The sequence below is a fragment of the Anas platyrhynchos genome, chromosome 4 (genome assembly GCF_047663525.1).
Source record: "Anas platyrhynchos isolate ZD024472 breed Pekin duck chromosome 4, IASCAAS_PekinDuck_T2T, whole genome shotgun sequence".
NCBI classification, from domain to species: domain Eukaryota; kingdom Metazoa; phylum Chordata; class Aves; order Anseriformes; family Anatidae; genus Anas; species Anas platyrhynchos.
In genome coordinates, this window is record NC_092590.1 from 13,683,342 (window position 1) to 13,704,724 (window position 21,383).

The following is a 21,383-nucleotide window of genomic DNA, read 5'->3' on the forward strand; positions in this document are numbered from 1 at the left end:
TCCATACGTACAGGATTGTTGCATTTGTACTCATCTGTAATGAATTTGTTGCTGAGAAATTCCAGATATTTGTTTCCCTCAGCAGGACCAGTTCTTTGAAAGCGGAGAGAAGTTGTGCTCTGTAAGTCTGGATGTAAAGTTACAACCAGAGGTGAAACAGAATTTTATCTGTGAGAAGGGCAACAGGGATAGGTTCCGTGTAAGAAGTTAAATGAAGCTTAAACTATATAACTATATGCTTTTTTTTTTTTCCAAGTTCTAGTTTAAAAGTGTTTATGTAAGATGAAACTGTCAAGATAGCTGTGTCTCCTTCATCAGTTCTTGGCTTTTTTTTTTTTTTTTTTTACTTGCAGAAGGGCTGAATGATAGTTCTCAATAGTTACTTGCATAACATACCTTAAAGAGACTGAAGAATCATTATTAGCCAGGAAGAGAGTTATAACTGGAAACTGGTACACCTTAATTGAAAAAGTGACTTAGACTCATATTACATAGTACATTTCTTGATAAGGACATAATAAAGTCTCATATCATTTTCTGAGTGCTCTGCAATGATCCTCAAGAGCTCTGTTGAACAGTATGCATCATTTTCATAGGAGCTGAGACAGCCACATTTGTGAACATAAATATGTCATTATAACAATAAAGGAAAACAAAACAAACACCAAACCAACCAAATGAAAAAAAAAAAAAAAAAGAGGAGAGTATGGTATCAGCTATGTCAAAACAGAAAACAAGCAAGTTTTAATAAATATTCAAGAAGTTTTATCTTTCAAATACATTCTTTCCTCTCCTGCAAATTACTATTTTCAAAGTAGGTGATCATCCATATGTGAAGTCCCATAAATTTAAAACTATGAGCAGGTTTAACATTCTTTCTGATTTTTCTGGAAAAGTTTTAAATCCTTCATTTTTATGCAAGTAACTTAAAAGAAGGAAAAAAAACTTGCAGGAAGAGAAGGTGGGTGCCTTGCCGCTCTCAAGAGACAGAGCAAAAAAATTGTGTATTCCTTATATATTTAAAATTTAAAAAGACTATAAAAGCTTTTTCATTTACAAAAATAAAGTAAAATTCATTCTCTTACATTGCATATTGTCCTTGCATTCAGAAAATGGGGATAAAAAAATATAAAATGCATGCAGAAAAGGGGACAAACAAGTCAACATGTAGAATTGGTATTCTTGCAGTTAATGCCATTACATTTTCTTACTTCCAAGTACCTAACTTTTGATATATATATTGTGTGTGTGTGTGTGTGTTTTGTTTGTTTGTTTTGTTTTTTTTAAGAGGATGCAGGACATTAAACTTTTTAACCAGTAAATCCATCCAGGACCCCTTTTAATTTAAGTGCTTTAAATTCTTAAAATCGATAACATTATATTTAAAAGTCTCCTTCCCTCGAGAAATCCTGTGTCTAACAAGCCACAGAGTCCTATAATGACAGTTACAAAAAAAAAAAAAAAAGAAAAAACTTTTTGCCAGATCTTCTCTTTGTACGTGAAAACCTTCCTTAAGTGTAGTTATTTTACTGTGAAGTTACAGCTGCAAATGCAGTTATCGTGCCACTCAGATAGATGGTAGCAAATATGCCAAGTACCATGAATACCACCTTGCCCTGGATGTATTCCAGTGTTTACAAAGCAAAGAGAACAAGCATTATTGTTACTGTCTGCAATATCTCTTTATGGACCTTGTCTGACTATTAATACCTCTACAGCCTGGGGCAGACTACTTGTCCCATCTTTCTGGAGCTATGGGAAGTGACAGAGAACCCAAGCATGCTGAAAATGCATGCTGAAACCATGGTGTGTTAGCAGGCTGGTTTGGAAGTCTACAGAGACCAGCATGGTGCCACCAGCAACACCAATACCAGCTTGCTGGTGGTACTCATTTGCAGTGTTATGCATAGTATGAGCATATAAAGCATGCTCTAGTGGAGGGTGGTCTCAAACTTTGTGTACATGAGAACAGGGAGGAGCAGGAACACTGAACTGGACCTGCTAGCATGATCACTTTAAATGTTACTCGTTAGATCTGCAAGGATCATTTGGCTGTTCTTACCCTTTTAACAGTGCTGCACTGACAAGGCATTCATGGCCAGGATCCTGTGGAGCTCTGATATGCTTAAGATTGTTCAAGCTTGTATTCTTTACTGATGGCAATTGTAACAAATTACTAAGTTAATTGATGCTACCATCAGTGAGATTCATTTGCCTATCATTATTTCAGGGACCCTACTCATTTTCTACTGTTGCAGATGAAGTTGTAGCTGGCCTGACTGTGGCACAGGCACAAAATGCAGTTATATTTTAAGTGGTTAAATGAGAGTGATGGAATGAGTGATGAAAGAGCATTGGAAGGCTGAAGGCAAGAGAGCACTAACTCCCAGTTTGAACACAATGACTCAGAACAGTATTTTTAACTCTCACTGGCTACCTATTGTTAATTCAGCTAAAAGTGGATGCTTTCAGAAGATATGTACCCTACACACTGATGATTTCCTTTACTCGTTTGTCCAACCAGAATTCAGCAGAACTTGCAATATCAGACCAGCTGCATGTTCCAACAACAAGGTTCACACCTTTTATCTACCTCTAGTCTTGTGCGTTACAATGGGATATACTCTATCTGCTTGGTACAAGAGTTTAAGGCCACACATTCTACATTTCTGGGCTGTTCTAAAACATTTGCAGAGCATGTTGTGTCTGTATAGCTTAATGGGCTTCAGACAAGTAGAGATGTACTGTCTAGTGAGCATTACATCAGAATTATTGTAAAATTAACTTCTACAGGTAATTTAATATTCTCTCAAAACTTCATGAAAAGCTTTTAATTCGTCACTTCTTATATGGTAGAGACAGACGGCCAATAAAAGCAAAATTAAGCTGTTTAATAGGTTAAAATATAGTGGAAAACGAATTGCTAGACAGACCAAATTTGAGATCAATAATCATAGAATCAGAGAATTATTAAGGCTGGAAAAGCCCTCCAAGATCTTCTGGTCCAACCGTCCCTCTACCACCATCACCCACCAAACCATGTCCCTAAGCACCACATCCAACCTTTCCTTAAACACCCCCAGGGACGTTGACACCACCACCTCCCTGGGTGACCTATTCCAATAACTAACCAAATAATAGTACTGTCTGGTAGTAAGTGCCATTTAAGATGAACATTCGAAAAATTCACATACTGAGAGCAGCTACAGACAGTTTTAGTGCCAGCAACTTGCAACTCCAATCTGATGACAACAGTTTGTCTTCCCTACTCCCACTTTTTCTTTCACATGTGCAACTAGAATGTGGAAGAATGATTTCCCTCAGCTTGCATTCTGCAGGCAGTGGTGTCCTAGAGTTCACACTGTCTGCTATATAAAGCATGGCAGCCAGAGAGCCTCATGTGGATCAAGATCTCAGAACAGTGCTATGAATCACTCCAGGGCTCTGCACCCCAACCACCTGCTGTGCAGTAGGTATTTCCCACTTTCACTGTCCTCAAGGTAGTGACTAAAATTCACAGACACTCCTGTGACTGGGTGCCATTGCATATCAAGAGTACACCCTCAGTTTTGGCACACTAGCAGTCATCTTAAAATCCAGTGTAACAGAAATAATATTTGCAGTCTAGCATTGTCTGCAAGAAAGACAAGACAGCAAGATGATGAAATGGTACTCCATCCAGCTAACAGAGAAGTGGTTGGAAAGGCTGAACAATTCTGCCACAGAGTGGAAGAAATATCTCCAAAGGTATCTCTGAAGCCACATTGTACCGATGGTATCAAGACAAAAAACATGTATCTTATTTCAAGACTCTTCTTGAAATAAGGTTTGTTTGTTTTTTAATGCTAGGTGTGTCACAAACCCAGGTATAAGGCCAAATGCACAGTATATTTAGTGCTGCTGTTTTATGGAGGATTGACGAACAGGAAATAAGATTTTTCAGAATCAGGTTTACCTTTTTTTTTTTTAAATGGAAACATTTTCTAAAATTTTCTTATCAGAGGGAAAAAAATGGATAAATTTCTGCGCTGTGAAGAGAAAACCCCATAGGGACATCTACAACATTGTTTACGGAGATAAACTGAAACAGAACTACTTAAATGAAAAAACAGGTAGTGGAAGAGGGTAGTTTGCCCCTGGGAGACATAAACAGTGACAAAAAGACAAGATATGACATTTTCTTACTATGTTCAATTACAAGTGACCACTGAACAGTGTCCAGATCTGCAGAAGCATTTGACTCAAACTATTGGCTTTCCAAGTGACCTTTAAGAAGTTGGGACTTTTTGCTCCCTCTCAAAACAGTGCCTTCAAAAGTGAATTTCTAATTTGGGTACATCATTTACTTTCTTCATTGTAACTACAAATGTAAAACAAACAAAAACAGACAAAAGAATTCTAAAAATACTTATGTAAGCCTGAAGGAATGTGGTTAATCTGTGGGTCTTTTTAAAGGCATCATAAAAAAATCCAGGTGTGAGTTTACAGGGAAAATATTTTACACTGCAACATACTTCATTTTATGTAAGACCTTATAGAGAAAGGGGGTTGCCTTCATTATAAATAATACATTATTTAAATGTATATATAATACATAATGTATATGTGATCCATTTATATTCTTTATATAAGTTAAATATTTAATTCTGGACTATACCGCAATGAATGTCACAGTCCACCTCATGGTACACAGCAGTCCATCATGAACAATGTGTGCATAATGTCAAGAATTCACATCTTCACACATTTAGCTTGCCACTGAAAAGAAGAAAAGTGTTTCACTTCCTTGTGTGATGACAAAGTAGAGCTGATCTCCATGGAAAGATCATTTTTTTCCAAGTTCTTTACTCTGAGTCTTGTGGGAAGAAGAGTTAATCTGAACAAAAAGCATTGTGTAGAAGTACACACACATTTGATATCAAACACTGAGAATCTTATGAATTTTCATTAGAACAGCTTAGGACAAAAAGGGTTTCAGTGTTTACATTTTAATTTACTTTGAAGATATTTTAGAACATTTGATCGTGATTATTCTTTCCCAGAATTAATACTTTTATGACAAGTCTAAAGCTTAAACCCCTTTTTGAGAACACTCAATATTTTATCTGAAAAATCAGAAAAACAGATAGTTACTATAGAATCACTATGCTAGTATTCATATACTCATAATTAAGCACATAAGTTAAAACTTGGAATAGTTTGGGTCTTCATCTTGAAATCTACAGCTGATATCCTTTAGCAAGTTTTTGCAGTATAATAGCAATGACAGCACTGATCATAAAGCCAAGTTTCTAAACCAATTGTCACATTTCAAATCTGCTCTGCAGATATCAAAACTTAAAAGAATTTCTGAGGAAAACAAAATCCCATTCCCACCACTAATAAGCATATCCTGACACAGTATTACTGCATTCTTCACATACACAATAGAATTCACTAATTAGCATTCTGATAAAAGTCACGCCCTTCTAATTGGAACTCCTGCCAGAGAGCAGATTCGTCACAGTGTATTGGCATGGCCCTAAACAATAGATAAAGTGTACACCTGCCTATGAAAGACCTTAATTACAACCCCACTCCATTATTTACCTGAAGGGAAAGAAAAGCCTGGTGATCTGATCTAAGAGTAAGGAGCAGGGTTTGATTTAACGGTTCTGGCTTTAGTTTTTCTGACACGGAGTGCTGAAAGTAAAGTGATTTACAAAATGAATATCCCCTGCTGAATCACTGTTCATGTTTCTTCAAAAGCGTTAAGTAAGGAGCCTTGCATTAGTACAGGCTAGGTACAGAAACATCTGGCAATTTAGTGGTCTGGCCTCTCATCTAGATTCAAACCCAGCACCATGGGGTAACTGGCTGCGCTAGCAAACACTGTAAACTATTTCCCTTCCCTGGGCCACCAAACCCTGCTCTAGACCAGCACTATGTTTGCATTTCAGCTGCACTGTCTCCAAATCCTCCCCAGAATTAATGGGGACAAACTGTTTGCAATGACTCGATCAATGCTTATTTTTCCTCTTGACTGGATTCTGGTTCTGGTAATGCTAACAGTGGTTCCCTTGCATAAAGAACTAGTCATTTGTAGCCTAATTCAGGAAATTGGAGACCAAGTTGTTATTCTTCTATAGCCAGAAATGGCTTGATGCTACTGATGCTTTATCATACCATGCAGTGTGCTGTATTGGGGAAGGGGAATGTTCTTTTCTCTTCCCAAAATGTAAATTTTCTGTGTGTGTATATACATCATTTCATATATTTTATATAGATATATATATACACACACAAATGTTTGGTAAAAAGTAAAAACAGTTTATGGAGCAGTGTCCAGAAATCCTCGCCTCCCATCTGAACTTTTTTACCACTAGACAGAAGACCCGTTATTGCCTCTTCTGGAAGGGCTTACCATGCAGTTGTGCAGCAGATATACAGCCCAAATATGTATTAGCTCTACAGTTTTTTCCTTTCAGGCATTTAAGACTGTTTTTTATCTGACTATGAAAGAAAACATCTTTCACTTCCTGGTCTCTACACCTGTACCTTCCAGATGGTGCTGTAAACAGCAGTTAAAAATTATATTTTCTTAATACATATTAAGAAACATATTTCTAATGCTATATCTGAACTATCCTTCAATATCTTTTTTTTTCCTCCCCTACCAAGAAAAAGAGCTAAGCTAACAATTTGCTCATATATTTTTTGTTTCCAAGACATTCTACTGTCTTTCTGTATACCAAATATCTGTAAATAGACTGTAGTAAAGGCACTGATAACAATAACAAACTAGAAAGCAAACAGCTTTGGCAGCAAGTAGCAACATATGCAAATACAGAAAAGGACAGCAAGTTCACAGAATAGTTATCAAATTGTGAAAGTGAGCAACTGGTCCTTTATTCTGTTAACTGCAGCTTTCCCTTTCAGGGAAAAGCTTCCTTTGTCCTTCCTGAGCATATTATTTATTGAGCTTCAAACATTATCTGGGGACTTGAGGCACATAACTAACATTCAACAGGATTTCAATAAAAAAAAAAAATCAAAAATAAATAAATAAATAAATAAATAACAAGAACAAAACAAAACAGCCCCAAATCTCCACTAGATTGAATAACCAATTCCAGGACATATATGTATATACACACAAGTGTGTGTGTGTATATATATTTATGTATATGTATATATAATAATAATTATCTTTTTTTTTTTTTTTTTTTTTAGGAAGATTAGGATTTAGTTGTCAGGTAGGAAAACTGCACAATTGCTGAGGACCCCGTTTTTCTAAATAAAAGTGCCTGGCATCCAAGAGATCACTTTCTAAAGGCTTAAACCTTTTTAAACCTACTTCCTTTCATGACTCTTCACTTGCAATTTGTCCGGTGAACTTGAGAAGAATCACAGCTCTGCAGAACTGAGGAGAAAGGAAGGGCTGGAGCAGCCCTCATAGTGATACTTCCACTCAGGACCCTATGTGCTTCCACTTAGAAATGTGATCAGGAGACAATGAAATAACTGCAATTCCTCTTCAACACTTTTCACAGGTTCCAGCAGAAGGTTGGAGAAACCTCTGATAGAGCAAAAGGCCATAGGTACAGATGGAAGAAGTATCTAAGAGCTGTATAAACAGAAAGACTTATCAAAAGGGTGAGAAAAAACACTGTCTAAACTCTATTCCTCATCAACCTTCCATGATAGAGTTAGGATACACTTCTCAAAATAAGGTTTTGAGGCTAGGTTGTATGAAAGCTTCTAATAATACTCTTTGGAGACTCATGTCTGTAGTAGCATATCACAAGGCAATAGAAAAATATAAAAACATTCTGCAGACTTTCTTATCTTGCTATGCCAATTAAATAGAAATGAAAAATATTAGTGTTTGGTGCTTGACAAAATGTGATTTTTCTAATAGTGATCTTCATCAAGTTATTTTCTGTCTACAAAAGCAACATGCTAACTTGGCTTGATATTGCAAAGGAAGATATCCTACTTATTCTCAATTAGGAGTAATTACTTTTTTTTTTTTTTTACTAACGCTAAACCAAACTATTAGTTCAAATTTAATTAATAAATTTTAGAAGTTTTATAACAGACTACTTAGAAAAGAATTTATCTGTGAAAAGAAATGTTGATTTGCAGTCCTCTTCTGAAAAATGAGAATGTAAAAATGACAACTTTCCATGCTCTCCACAAGCAGTCAGTCTGACATCACCTGACTTCATGTCACATAAAAAGGTGATATTTTACTCTGACTAGTCCTACAGGACTAACACAGATGGAACAATCTGTATGTTGTTCCTATACCCAACTGAAAGAATAGTCACTAAGTACTACTCAATTACACTTTGCAAATGTATTGTGAAGACAGTTTAAATTAATTTACAGAACTCCATTTAAAGTGATCAAATGGAAGCTAGAAAGATATAATCATAATTGTACCCTAACTGTTTACAGAGCTGGCAGTTAGTTTGCAAATCTAGTAATTTCTAAATTAACTGTAACTATTTAATAGAAATAGACATAACTGCCTAAAATAACTATTAGCTAATAGCTAATTAAATCAATAGTCAGATGCATCTAGAATTGATATCGTTCTCTCAAAGAAACCAACGACAATGATACTTTAACTACATGCCTGTTTTCAAAATAAAACTTTCATTTACCAGCATTGTCAACATTTAGGTGCTGAATGAAACAGTCTTAAAATGTAATTCTTCGATATCCATTGATCTTGAAAGCTACTGCAAAGTCCCAAATCTAATATGAATTGTAATAAAATAAAGCAGCAGCCAATAATGCACAGTCAATCTTACCTCATGGTTTGGGGTTTTCTAGTAGACCACAAAACTTTGCATCAGACATGCAAAGAGTCAAGAAGACAAAGTTAAATTTTGTAAAATTCCATGAAGCCTCCTCTAAAGTGGTGTTTATGTATTTTTTTTAACCCTTCTCTTATTTCTCTTCTTATCCTTCTTCTTCAAGAGAATGAAGCAGATTTATTTTATTAGAAAATAAATAAATGCTGGAACTGATTGGAAAAAAAAGTGTTTTGAACGCACATGACATAACCATACAGAGGTTTTTCCCCTCTGGCATAGGCCAAAAAACAATTTTGCAGGTGCATTCTTAGGGTTTACGTGCCTTGGCAAGGTCATCTTTTATAATCAATGATAATTAAAATTTTGCAAGTGCTTAATCTATGGAAGTATTCAGAAATGTACAGGCTTGAATCTTGGCACACCTTTTGCTACTAAGTTTCTTGCTAAAACCAGACCGACTTTAATATGTTGCCTTCCTTCCAGCTGCATTTAACTGTGATCATTGACCTGATTTAAGGAAGCAAAGGCTAGACAACAATTTCATACAAAATTATGCCTTCAGCCAATAAACTGAGCATACTGGAGACCACAGGTGTAACAAGATGGCTGGCTATATTTTCCATTCATGTCTTGACCCTCAGGTGCATTCACACTGTGTTGTGATATAACCCTCCAGATTTTGTCTCTAATGACTCTAAACTCAGCAGATCAGGGAGGGGCGCATGCCTTCTTACAGCAGGTCCCACATGTTCATGCGTAAGTGCCAAGAGTACTTCAAATCTACATGAGAGAAAGACACGGGGTTCAGAGGCAGCTCTGGCTGCCAATGAGACAGGTTGCACAGCAGCAGCATCCAAGAAACCCTGAAGACCACTTGTGATACTGAACATGAGACAGAAGGAGACTGCTGCCTGCAAGCATTCTGAAAGGAAGAACAAAAGCCTGAGGAAAATACTTAATTACCATATTGAGACTCCACCTCATGTTTTCCTTCCCTCATGGGTAATAAGCATGTCTAATGTATTTATGTGATACTCAGACCTGATAATGGCCATATAGCACAAATTTATCTATACAGCTTTACTCCAGCCAGCCTGAGCAATAAGGCAGTATTCAGCCACGTTGCACAGAGCTCAGGATGAAACAAAAACTTACCCAGGAAACATCCTGCTGTGATTAACCTACTTCTAAGACCTGACCTAATCAAGTGATATTTACTGAAATATGTTTAGTGACCTGGAATCATTACTTGGCCCGTAATATTAACTTAGCTTTGAAGTGCTGCTGGCTTTTATGTTTAGAAAATGAGGAATGTGTCTGATACTTGACCACACTGTTCTATCTGCACATAGCATCCAGTTATGTTTCTTCAGAGAACGTACAAGATGCTGACATTTCAGGTTTAAATTAAGGCATAGAGAGGTCATCAAAGTTGAGGGAGAAAGTAAGGTAACACTAGAAAGTTTATAATCAATTTATAGAAATAGTACACAGGGCTATAATTCTTACAATGATGACTTATTTTGTTGCTCTGATTTGCAGTACTTGAGTCAGACCAAACATTCTGCTTTAATAACAATCAATATCTTATTCACCAGATGGTTAAATCAAGGTTTCCCAATAACCTAAAGCGTAGCAAGCAAGCAAGAATCGTGTTACAGTTGCATTGTATCCTAAGCCCTTTTAGCAATAGAATTGCCCATAAAGGAAAGTTATAGTACCTTCATTATACTAAGCCTAAAGACTGTCATGTTCCCCAAAAAGCTTAGGGTTTTCTTTTCCTCCTACTCTTCAAAGTTTTATAATTCTGTTCCCTAAAAGGCAGGGTAAACTTCTGTTCTAATAAGTTTTTGGTTTGGTTTGGTTCTGTTGTTTGTTTTCCTTTATTTATTTTTTTTCTTCAGTGACTGGAATAAAGTTGACAGTGTGTAATACAAATAGGCTAGAACAGTGTTTCATACTTTCCTTGAAGCCCCAAATTAACTCTGCTGCTCCAAGCAGCAGAAGCACAAACACAACACACCCACATTAAGCACTGCATATAACCTGGTAATCAAAGTTGACTTGAAAAAGCTTTTTATGTCTGCTGATATAGCATGTCTCATTGCAGGTGATCACAAAGAAAAGCTTTTAGATATTATAGTAGCACCTGCAGAAAGAAATTATCCTGAAATTATGACTCACCTTCACAGTTCCATTCATAACATAGATAGCACTTACTTCCCAAGCACAGGACTTTGAGAAAAATACATGCAGCTGAGCAGGACCAGCTTCACTACACAGCCTGCAGTCAGCAGAGGGCAGTGGAAAGTGTTTTCTTGGAAACTTCATTTCTAGATGCAGTGCTGCTGCTATCCTCTGCATTTAGAAACATTTTATGATATTTTGTCTGAATAATCTCATTTCAAGATACAAAGCTTTAAATATAAAATAATTCAAGGCTCCTCAGCTACTCATAGCAAGCAATTTCCCCAACTTGACACAGTCAAAATATTTGACATGCAGCAGCAGAGAGTACTGGTTTAGACAGGCCAGGGTTCATCGTCATCAGTTTTAAAGCAGCTTGCAGTCACCAGGCCCAGAAAATGAAGGCAATGGAAGTGCAGACAGTCCATCCCATTCTCCACCCCTGTTCCAATACTGAGTGTCTTGTGCTCCCTATTAGCAGTTTTTGAAGTCTAATCAGCACTTAACCTAGCTTTACCTAAATCTGACTTTGCTTAGTATCACAGAATCAAAGCATGTTTTGGGTTGGAAAAGACACATAAGATCATGTAATTCCAACCCCCCACCATGGGCAGGAGCACCTTCCACTAGACCAGGTTGCTCAAAGCCCCGTACAACCTGGCCTGAAGCACTCACCTGCACATGAAATTCAGAATTATAGTTCCAGAGCTAAATAGATCCCCAGTCAATACCTATTTACCAAATCTTATTATTTCCCATGCATATAAATATTAGATATCTTTTTTTTTTTTTTTTTTTTTTGTCTACCATGCCAGGGTTCCTACAGCTATATAGCAACTTAATGGAGGTGGGGAAGGATGTTGGTGCTGAATTTAAGGTTATAATGAATTCCAGTTGTTGACAAATCTGTTTAAAGCCAGAAGTTGCCAAGTGCAAATCTGTGACACTGAAATAGTCCATGATATCAGCAAAACTTAAAGACTGACTTATTTTTGTTTTGCCTTAACTGTTCTTCACATACTAGTCAGAAGACACTTATTTAAACTTAAAAAATCATAATATTTAAAAAAGAAAAAAAGTGGGGAGATACTTACATAGCTACATGGTTTGTTTAGACTACTGTTTAAGGCTGCAGGAAAGAACACTTCAACTTTTTCCCCATATGCTAAGCAGCATTCTGCCCAAAATATTCACTAAGAATTAGTTGTGTTCCATGCTCATGGAGTTTCCATAACCATTCACAACAGCACATAATATTTCACATATAAGAAAAAAAATGAAGGTTTTTTAAAAAGTATTTTTCAATCTCTAGCTTTAACTTCAAAACTTTTTTCTTTTTTCTTTTTTTTTTTTTTTAATTTTTATTAGGTCCTGACACATTGCAGATGTAATACATTTTCAATTTCTAAGCATCTGTAGGGTCTTCACATATATGAGTAACAAAAAATACCGCTCAACGTATCTTCTTCATATTTTAGGTAAGGGTAAGAGGTAAAAAAAGATCCGGTGTAGATTTCCAAAAGGTTTTAGTCCTCAATTTTCACGCCAGCAGCATTCAACATTGCCTTTTTAAGGAATTCTTAGGAGACTTTGCTTTGTAGGAACCTAGCTTTCTTTTCTGGAGAGTAAAGGATAATCTCCTAATGCACAGAGTCTCCGCAAAATCATCCTACTTATCCCAGGAACAGGAGCAAAAATTTAGGAGTTTAAATATGGCAACACATAAGTGCATCTCTATAAACTCTTGAGAGTTTCACAGAGCAACTACACAGCTTTCACTGGGAGTATTCCTGCCTTTCAGGTTACGAATTACCTGCTGCAGCCAAGCTGTATGGCTCTGAAAGGCTTTGTGTTATGGATTATGACAAGCCCAGGATATGACCTGTAGATAACAATGTGAGAATTCACTAGGGCTCAAGTTTCTGGATTTTTTTTTATTATTATTTTTTGCAACTCTTCCTGTTTCACAAGAAAAATATTGTGTATAAAATCAATCAGATCTAATGTTATATCACGTACTGGAAAGTGCCTGTACAGAGATAGCTAATTACAGTCTGTTAGCATGATCATTCAGAATAGGCTTTCATACATTTATCATTAAAATCCTAAAATATTAGGACTGTTGCAAGGCAACTTATTTTGTGACTTACAGACTTACTTGGAACTGGCTTTTTCCTGTGTTCTTGAGTTGTCTCATCTTTATCCTTGAGAGGTGCCTGATTACCAGGCTAATCTAACAGCTGTAGCTATACCTTTGGCAATGAACAAGATCTGGATTTAGATGCCAAACATACAAATACTTTGCATTTTACTGTCTGAGCCAGATTCCCAGAGTTTTTCATATTCACATTGCGATGATGAAGATAAATAGGGTTCCTCTTGTTCCACAGACTTAGTAAGTAGAACAAGTAGTGTGTGCTAATGGAGTCTGTGCATGCATGCACACTGTCCATTAAAACAAAAGATTGCAGCAGCACTGGGAATAGTTCTTTCTGCATGTAGCATTATCAAATCAGTTTTAAACTCTAAAGGAATGGATTTGTACCCAAGAATCTGCATCAGTAACTGGGGAGGGCGGGGTGGGGGATGGTTATAAATAAAGCTCATTTTTCGTTTCAACAAATCTATCATCACATTGAGACATAACAGCATGGAGTAGCTGTTTATTTAGACACAAACACTTCACACTGAATTATATTATTAACAAAGGAGGAGGTAAAACCACAAGTAGTCTCTAATAAAGTGTCAACTGCTAAATAAGAGGAGGCAAGTAAGTACCATGACATTAAATCTATAACATTATGTCTCAAAAACCAAAAAACTTCTTTTTCAGCCTAAATAGGAAAGCTTTGCTGGACAGAAGCAGGCTGCGCACGACCCAGACTTCCAAATAAAGTTTCACATAAAGAAATAAATAAAAAAAAAAAAAACATAGAGGAAATGAGTATGAAACAGTTCCCTCTATTATTTTTTTAATATATTTACTTATGAACAAAATTATATTAAAATATTTTATTTCTATAACAAGTAATAAAGAGGATTAATTGTTTTTGCGTCTCATATCATTCTCTAGAAGCCACCATTTACAGAGCATTTTTATTCCTCCACCGTGAAAGCTGTTTGTAAAGCTGACTTCTTTAATGGGGATCTAGAGGGCGAGAAGTAGTCCTTTACAAGGAATACTTTCCAGGTCCATGGGCAAAACACAAAGCTTTCTCAAACAAGCACTGATGACCCTGTAGCTCTGCTGCATGGCTCTTAAAAGGAAGTTGCACTGCCATTGTGGTGCTCTGAGAAGACAGAAATGGACTAATCCTTCCTAAGTAAACGATAAGGGGTGAAGATTTTCACAGCCCACAAGCCAAGTGGCACTTGATACAGGAACTATTTTATTTTCAACACCACACATACTTCCTGATGGAACACAGGTTTCACTCTACTAACTCCCAACAGACGCTTAATGGTGAAAATCACAGATCTATGTATCAACAAGCTGAAGGCTGACCTACTGATTTACAAATAACATATTACAAGATATATATGATATATACATGATCAACCTTGCCATCTTTATTTGTGTGAAGGCCCTGTCAATCTCTAAGATGTTTTCACCTGCTGAGGAACAATCAGGACCTCTATTTGCCCACACAAGCATACAGGAAAGGAATCAGCTTTGTCATGAACAGAAATAAATAGGTTCAGGATTAACAAGACATACAAGAACAATTCTTATAAATGGTTCAACTCCAGGTATGATTTATTGAGGAATCATTGACAGCAACAAGAAGATGGATAAAGGCAATGAAAACCAGTGCACAAGGACAAGCCATAACAACTTCAGAGCAATTCAATTCAAACTCAGTCAATACCAAGAATTGTCTGTTCTCATACTGCTAACTTTCAGTTCAAGTATAATTCTCAACTTTCAATTCTTGGTCTGAAGAAGTTGCAAACTCTTTTCCCCACCCACTTTTTACTTCTGCAAGTTCTACAATTTCTATTTTACTTGGGGTTAAAAAGGTCTCACAAACATACAGTTAGATTTCATCAACATCTACTTTATGGGTGCAGTGTTGAAAACATAGCAACACTTACCTGTCTTAGGAATCTGAAGTAGCCTTCTTTCTTGCTTTTCAGGTGTCTCTACATTCTTATAGTTTCATCCATCGAAGATGCTTATAACCTAACGGCAGCTGCACACTCCCTTCACTGTATTCTTCCTCGGGAATGCTCTCTACCTCCTTTCCCAGCCCACAGACCTCTTCCATCTTTCTACTAAAGAAGTATTCATCACTACTAGATGGAAGTTAAATTTCATGTATGGTCAATAACATCAAAAAAATTTCCTATGTTTTATGCATGTTGTAAACCTTTACATACCTTTATAAATAAAATCACCACAAGCCTAACCAGCATGATATCTTCTAGAAAAGAGCAAACCACAGGCACTCCTGATAGCTATATATACAAGCACCTGAATGCTAATCTAGATAATGAGATACTTAAGGAGGTGTCCTTAAGGATAGAGAACACCACAGAAAACCTAAAGTATATTAAGGTACCTAACATTCTTTAAATATTTTGTTTATTTGTTTACACTATTATTGTAGAAAGGGTAATGTTTACAGTGAATCAGAGTTAATCAGAAATACAACATACATGCAGACACAAAGTTTGATCTCTTATAGATATAGAAAGGTTCTCAAACTCACCCTATTGACATCTTAGAAAACTCAATGTCTTTCTTGTCATTAGTCTTTCCAGTGCTCAAGCCTCTTCCTACAAGTCGTAAACTGCAGTGATGCAGGCTGAAGCTCATTGAAAAAGATACAGAAAGAAGTAATACCAAGAAGAAACTGTCAGGAACAAAAAATTAAACAGATCTAGTCACTGTAACCAAAATAAAATCTATAAAGCAACGGATGAAGGATGAACGATAATAGTAAAACTACTATCATTGAGACTAATGAAGTAATTATATTTGCTGGAGGGATATAAACTTTGTTACCATGGAAAAAGCATCTGTAATATCTTCCATAAGCCTGCAGAGGAATGTACCTGAAGGGCTTCCCAGAAGAGCTGTGTGGAGCAACTTGGGGAAAATGTTGACAGTGAGAACTTTAGTGAAATCAAGACAGAATTGCATGCAAGACTAAACCAACACATGGCAGTCATCAGAAAAAGCCCAGCCAGCTCCCAGCTAGGAAAACATGCCTTATCCACAGGTTATAGAATAAACACAGATGCAGCAAAATGAGTCACCAGAGAAAAACAAAAAATTAAGCTGGAGGCAAATGAAGCTTTTTGCACATCCATGACAAGAAACCCATTGAGCAAAACAAATTTTATGTCTGTGCTGGAGTAGTTGTCTTGCATGTTATAAATAAGAAGACCACAATAGGATGAAATAAAATGCCATATAACCTCAGATTATAGAAAAAATAAAATCAAAAATCAAAATGCCATCCAAATAAAAAGGAAAGTATATCCCAAAACTTTATTTCTTAGAAAACAAACAAACAACAAACAACATAATTGTCAAAAACTCAATAACAGTGCGAGAAGAAAAGCTAGGTTGGCACAATAAATAAATAAAACAATAAATCAATCAATAAATAAATAAAAATGACGCTTCTGCTTATTTTTAAAAATGTTAGGTTCCTTTCACCGAGACTTATATGCTTATATTAATACATTTTACATTCTATTTACACTAGGCTTAGAAGATATGATCTTTCAGTGCACTTCAGCTGATAGGCAGTAGCTTATTAACCCACAATAATTTGACTGTGGGTCTAGTATGCTTGTTGTGTCCTTTCAAACCAATAAATCTTACTTTTTTTCAAATGGCTAAGCATGACAAGTGTGACCTCAGTGTCCTGAGGCATACAAAAAATGAATGGTTTCTGAAACACATAAATACACCAGGAACACATAATATTAAAACACACGCACACACACAAGACAAACAAAACAAAACAAACAAACAAACAAACAAACATCCAAATCGTAACAATTATCTGTCTATCTATCTGAGTAGCAGAATTGGTCATGAAATCAGACCCTTATTCCAGTTGGTGTTCTGAAAACAGAGAAAACCAGGCCTGATTCCAGCAAGCATAGTTCAAATATTAATCACACATCTTCTGAAATGTATGTTAAAGAAAATTGATATTTTCATAAAGGCTCAAGTATGAGGATTGTTTCAGAAGAATGTAGTGTGTTATGTGGGTGTTTCATGCAGTGTGGATCCTTACCCTGTGTATTCTATCAAGGGAAGTGATAAGTGTATCTCTCTCTTACAATATAAGAGTCAACAGTTTTCTACAAGCCAACTCTACATAAATAAATGCTATCTGTGGGCAAAACAATTTTTTCAAAGTTAGGAGTTACAACTGGGTTGCCCTGCATTACTCTATGACTTAGAGTTTTCAGTCTTTTGGTGGACAGATTAACATCCATATATGATGATTCTTGCCTATCTAACAAGAGAAGGAGTTGAATAAGTATTTTGAATAAGTGATTGCAGGTAAAGGATTGGACAAAACAAGATTTTCAGAAATATATATAGGTATATGTATACTTGCATTTGTTTGCATTCATGGTTTCTGTTTCATATATTCAAAAGCTGCAGACATTAGAAAGCTAAATTAAAGAAAAATACATTGTACAGAAAGGGACTGAGGCTCCTAACCCCAATACATTAGTTACTTGAGGTGATGTAGGACTACAAAGACCTTTGATGTAAAGGGTCTGGAGCACAAGTCCTGTGAGGAGCGGCTGAAGGAATTGGGGATGTTCAGTCTGGAGAAGAGGAGGTTCAGGGCAGACCTTATTGCTCTCTACAAATGCCTGAAAAGAAGGTGTGAGGAGCTGGGAGTTGGCCTCTTCTCACAGATAACAAGTGATAGGACTAGAGGGAATAGACTCAAGTTGTGCTAGGGGAGGTTCATGTTGGGAATTAGAAGACATTTCTTCTCAGAGTAGTTCGGCATTGGAGTGGGTTGCCCAGTGAGGCGGTGGAGTCCCTGTCCCTGGGGGTGTTTAAGGAAAGGCTGGATGTGGTGCTTAGGGACATGGTTTAGGGGATGACAGTGCTGGTAGGGGGATGGTTGGACCAGAGGAGGAGGATGGATCAGACCAGATCCTCAGATGGGAGGACTATCGTGGAGGTCTTTTCCAACCTTAATGATTCTATAGCCAGTGAATGAATATAAAAGAGAGTATCAAGTTGGTCATGGAGAATGAGGTCTTACAGAGAAGTCTGTCCTTTTACATGATAGTGAGTAGTGGTAGGATCACAGTCTTGATTTTAGATGTGGACTGATAGAATTGCCATGCATTCTGTCACAAGGCAGCTCTGGGATTTAGTTTTTTATTTTATTATTTTTTTTCATTTGTATTTTAAGGTGGTTTAAAAAAAAAAAAAGAAACAAACAACAACAACAACAGACAGACTTGTTTGGAGATATACTTGCAACAACAACAAAACAGTAAATGGCTAGTTGCTAAGCAATACACTTTTCATAGTCCAGATGGAGTCCCATCCTACATGGGAGTCTTACTGTTTCCCTTTAAATACTGTATAATAACATCAGTTGAAAATGTATTCTCCAAATGGCATCCTGCAAGCCTGCAAAGTGGAGTGCTTGATTCAGCTTTGCTGAAGCCATGAGTACTGCCTGAGGAAAGCCCGTCTGTCAAACCTCTTCTGTGCCGAAGCCATTCAACAGTTGTCCCATTAGTATCTCATTGCATTTATTGTGACAGACAACTGCATTTGTAACTGTTACAGGTTGTGTTTTTGTTTTGTTTCATTTGTTTGCTTGTTTTGTCTCTCCAGCAGGTGTGAAGAAAAAAAGATGACACTCCACGTGTTCATGCCTAAGAACTGCATTCTGGAACACTCTTTCTTGTTACCTTATTTACATCCAGGAAAAGACAAAACAAAACAAAAAAGAAAAGAAAACACACACACAAAAAAGAAAAAAAATACCAACCCTAAACACACATGTACAGGCAAACTAAACAAGTAGAGAAAAAAAAAAAAAAAGGAAATAGGAAGTGGCAAGCCAAGGATTCATCACAGTTCAGTCTTCTGTAGTGCAGGTGGGACCACAGGTAACCATACCACCCACAGGTCCAACCAGCTCTGTCACCTTGCTTCCCAAGAGGAAAATGCATCATAATTTGATATTATTAGCTCAAGCAGAACAGAGTAAACCATGCAAATACACTTGCATAAACATATCACCCCTCCTGATCACCTCTGATAGTTTAACTTTCTGAACAATCAATCTGTATTATCAAGCTTTGAACGACATGTACCAATAAGCAAGTTGAACACCCGAGTATTTATTTACTGTCAAGTTTCAAGTTTTCTGAGTATCACTCATACAAAAGTAACTATAAGATTTAAATATCACAGTGTGTAACTGCTGTGAGATTATGTCTAACAGCTGGCAATCTGCATTTTCTGGGTATTAAATATTACTGAACAATGTAAAAGAACAAACATTCTGGTCTCATAGGGCCTGATTCTGGAAAATAAGAAGCTCTGGCTCCCACTCTCTTTGCTGGGAGCTAAGAGAATCCATCTCAGGGGAATGCTTTGGAAGGGTGAGCTTCAAATCAGATATATATTTTTTTTAATTTTATTTTATTATTATTATAGATCTATAATAAGCACGGCAGTTTACTTATGTGTTAGCTATGTTTAAAAAGACATTAAAAATCTAATTTTCTGATTCCAATAGTATGTGCAAATAGTGCTGCTGCCGCCAAAAAGTCATTGTGTACTATAAAAATCCATAACTTTTTTCATCTGTTTTCATAGCACATGCATATTAGATGAACGTGCTTACAATAGGCAGCAGAAATGAGCTTTTTGAAATGCCTGTTCATTGAGCCACCAGTGTGCCCTGCCAGCCAAAAGGGCCAACCATATTCTGCAGTGCATCAAGTATGGCATTGCAAGCTGGTCATGGGAAGTGACTGTCCCGCTCCGTTCTGTGCTGTTGCAGACTCACCTCAAGTACTGTGTGCAGTTTTGATTGCCACAACATAAGGACATAAAACTACTAGTGAGACAACAGAGGGCTACAAAGAAGGGTCTAGAGGACAAGATGAGGAGTATGAGGAGTATGAAATCTTTCATTGCTACTCTCATCCGGAGAGTAGCAATTAACTAAGTGTCCTTTTTTCATGAACTATTTTATCATGGCTTCTTTAGTGATATAACATATCCACTATTTCAGTTCTCATGGAGCTTTATTTTTTCTCTAATGCCAACAGAAACATCACAGAAAAGTAACGTAGTACCTTCAGGTACTCCAGGAGGTAGAGCAAGGGAGAGTAACGTAGGACCAATCACCATCAGAAAATACATCTGGAAAGAGATAAAGCAACACTTAGTCAAAGTGCGTGACCACACTTAAGCGATGGCAATGTTCTTGCGTATGGGCTGCTTAGGTAGGGGATGGCTGCAGATGTAGGCTGTTCAGTGTTGGGAAATAGCAGTGTGTTTGGGCTAATAACTGGATATGCAGGAATATTGAAAAGGGAGTACTCTGAGGAGGAAAATTCAGGCAAGAAGGAGAAGGGAAGGAAACTGTAAGGGATGATAAGCCAGGACATATTTTCAGAGAGTGTCTGCAATCCCTAATGAAATCAGAGCCTGGTAAAACAGAAGTATCTAACTACTTTACAGTCTCAACAAAGCTGAGATCATGCAGTCTTGGAACACAGTGCTTAACAATCTGCTCTGCAAGATCTTAGTGATTTCGTTGAGGTTATTTGGGGATCAAAATGCTTTTCAGTATGAGCTCAAGTTCCAGAACGTGGCTGGGAGAAAGAGGCACCAAAATAGTCAAGTCAAAGAAAAAGGTGCAAAAGAAACAGACAAGGGAAAGAGGCCATTATTAAGGTGATTTCTGAGAATATTAGTATTGCACTTCAAAGTGTAAAAACCTTACCAAGTGCTGAAGTCTGAAGCAAAATAGAGCACTGACACCTATGCCAGACTCAAGAAATTAAGATGGGTATTAGGAACTGAGAGATGGGAATGAATTCCCTTGTTGCTGAAAGCTGAATACAATCCAATGCTACAGAAAGGGAAGCATCACAAATGCAACATCAAACGTCTAAAAGTCTGCCCTACTTCTACTCAAAAACAAGGTGAATGTTTCCATTTGAAAGAAAAAGGAGGATAATGTATTGCAAAGACTGGTTTAATGCTCTCTTGTATTAAAAGTCATGAAGTGAAAATGAATACAGGGAAAGTTGTGGGCAGCAGAAAATATATCACAACAATTTTTATTTGTCCGTGGAAATCGTTGAAACAAAGAAGAATGAAAATGTCTGCATATGAGTTCTTTAAAATAGAAATCT

At 36.8% G+C, this 21,383-nt stretch overlaps 1 protein-coding gene across 1 annotated transcript in view; it reads right to left on the reverse strand.

Moving 5' to 3' along the window:
• The window catches only part of GRID2 (glutamate ionotropic receptor delta type subunit 2), a 781,090-nt gene extending 765,726 nt beyond the window's left edge, over positions 1-15,364 (reverse strand). The window contains exon 1 of the mRNA XM_072037034.1: positions 15,090-15,364. The gene's annotated coding sequence lies outside the window, so the exon portion shown is untranslated. The remainder of the gene's footprint in view (positions 1-15,089) is intronic.
• Positions 15,365-21,383: the final 6,019 nt, after the last annotated feature.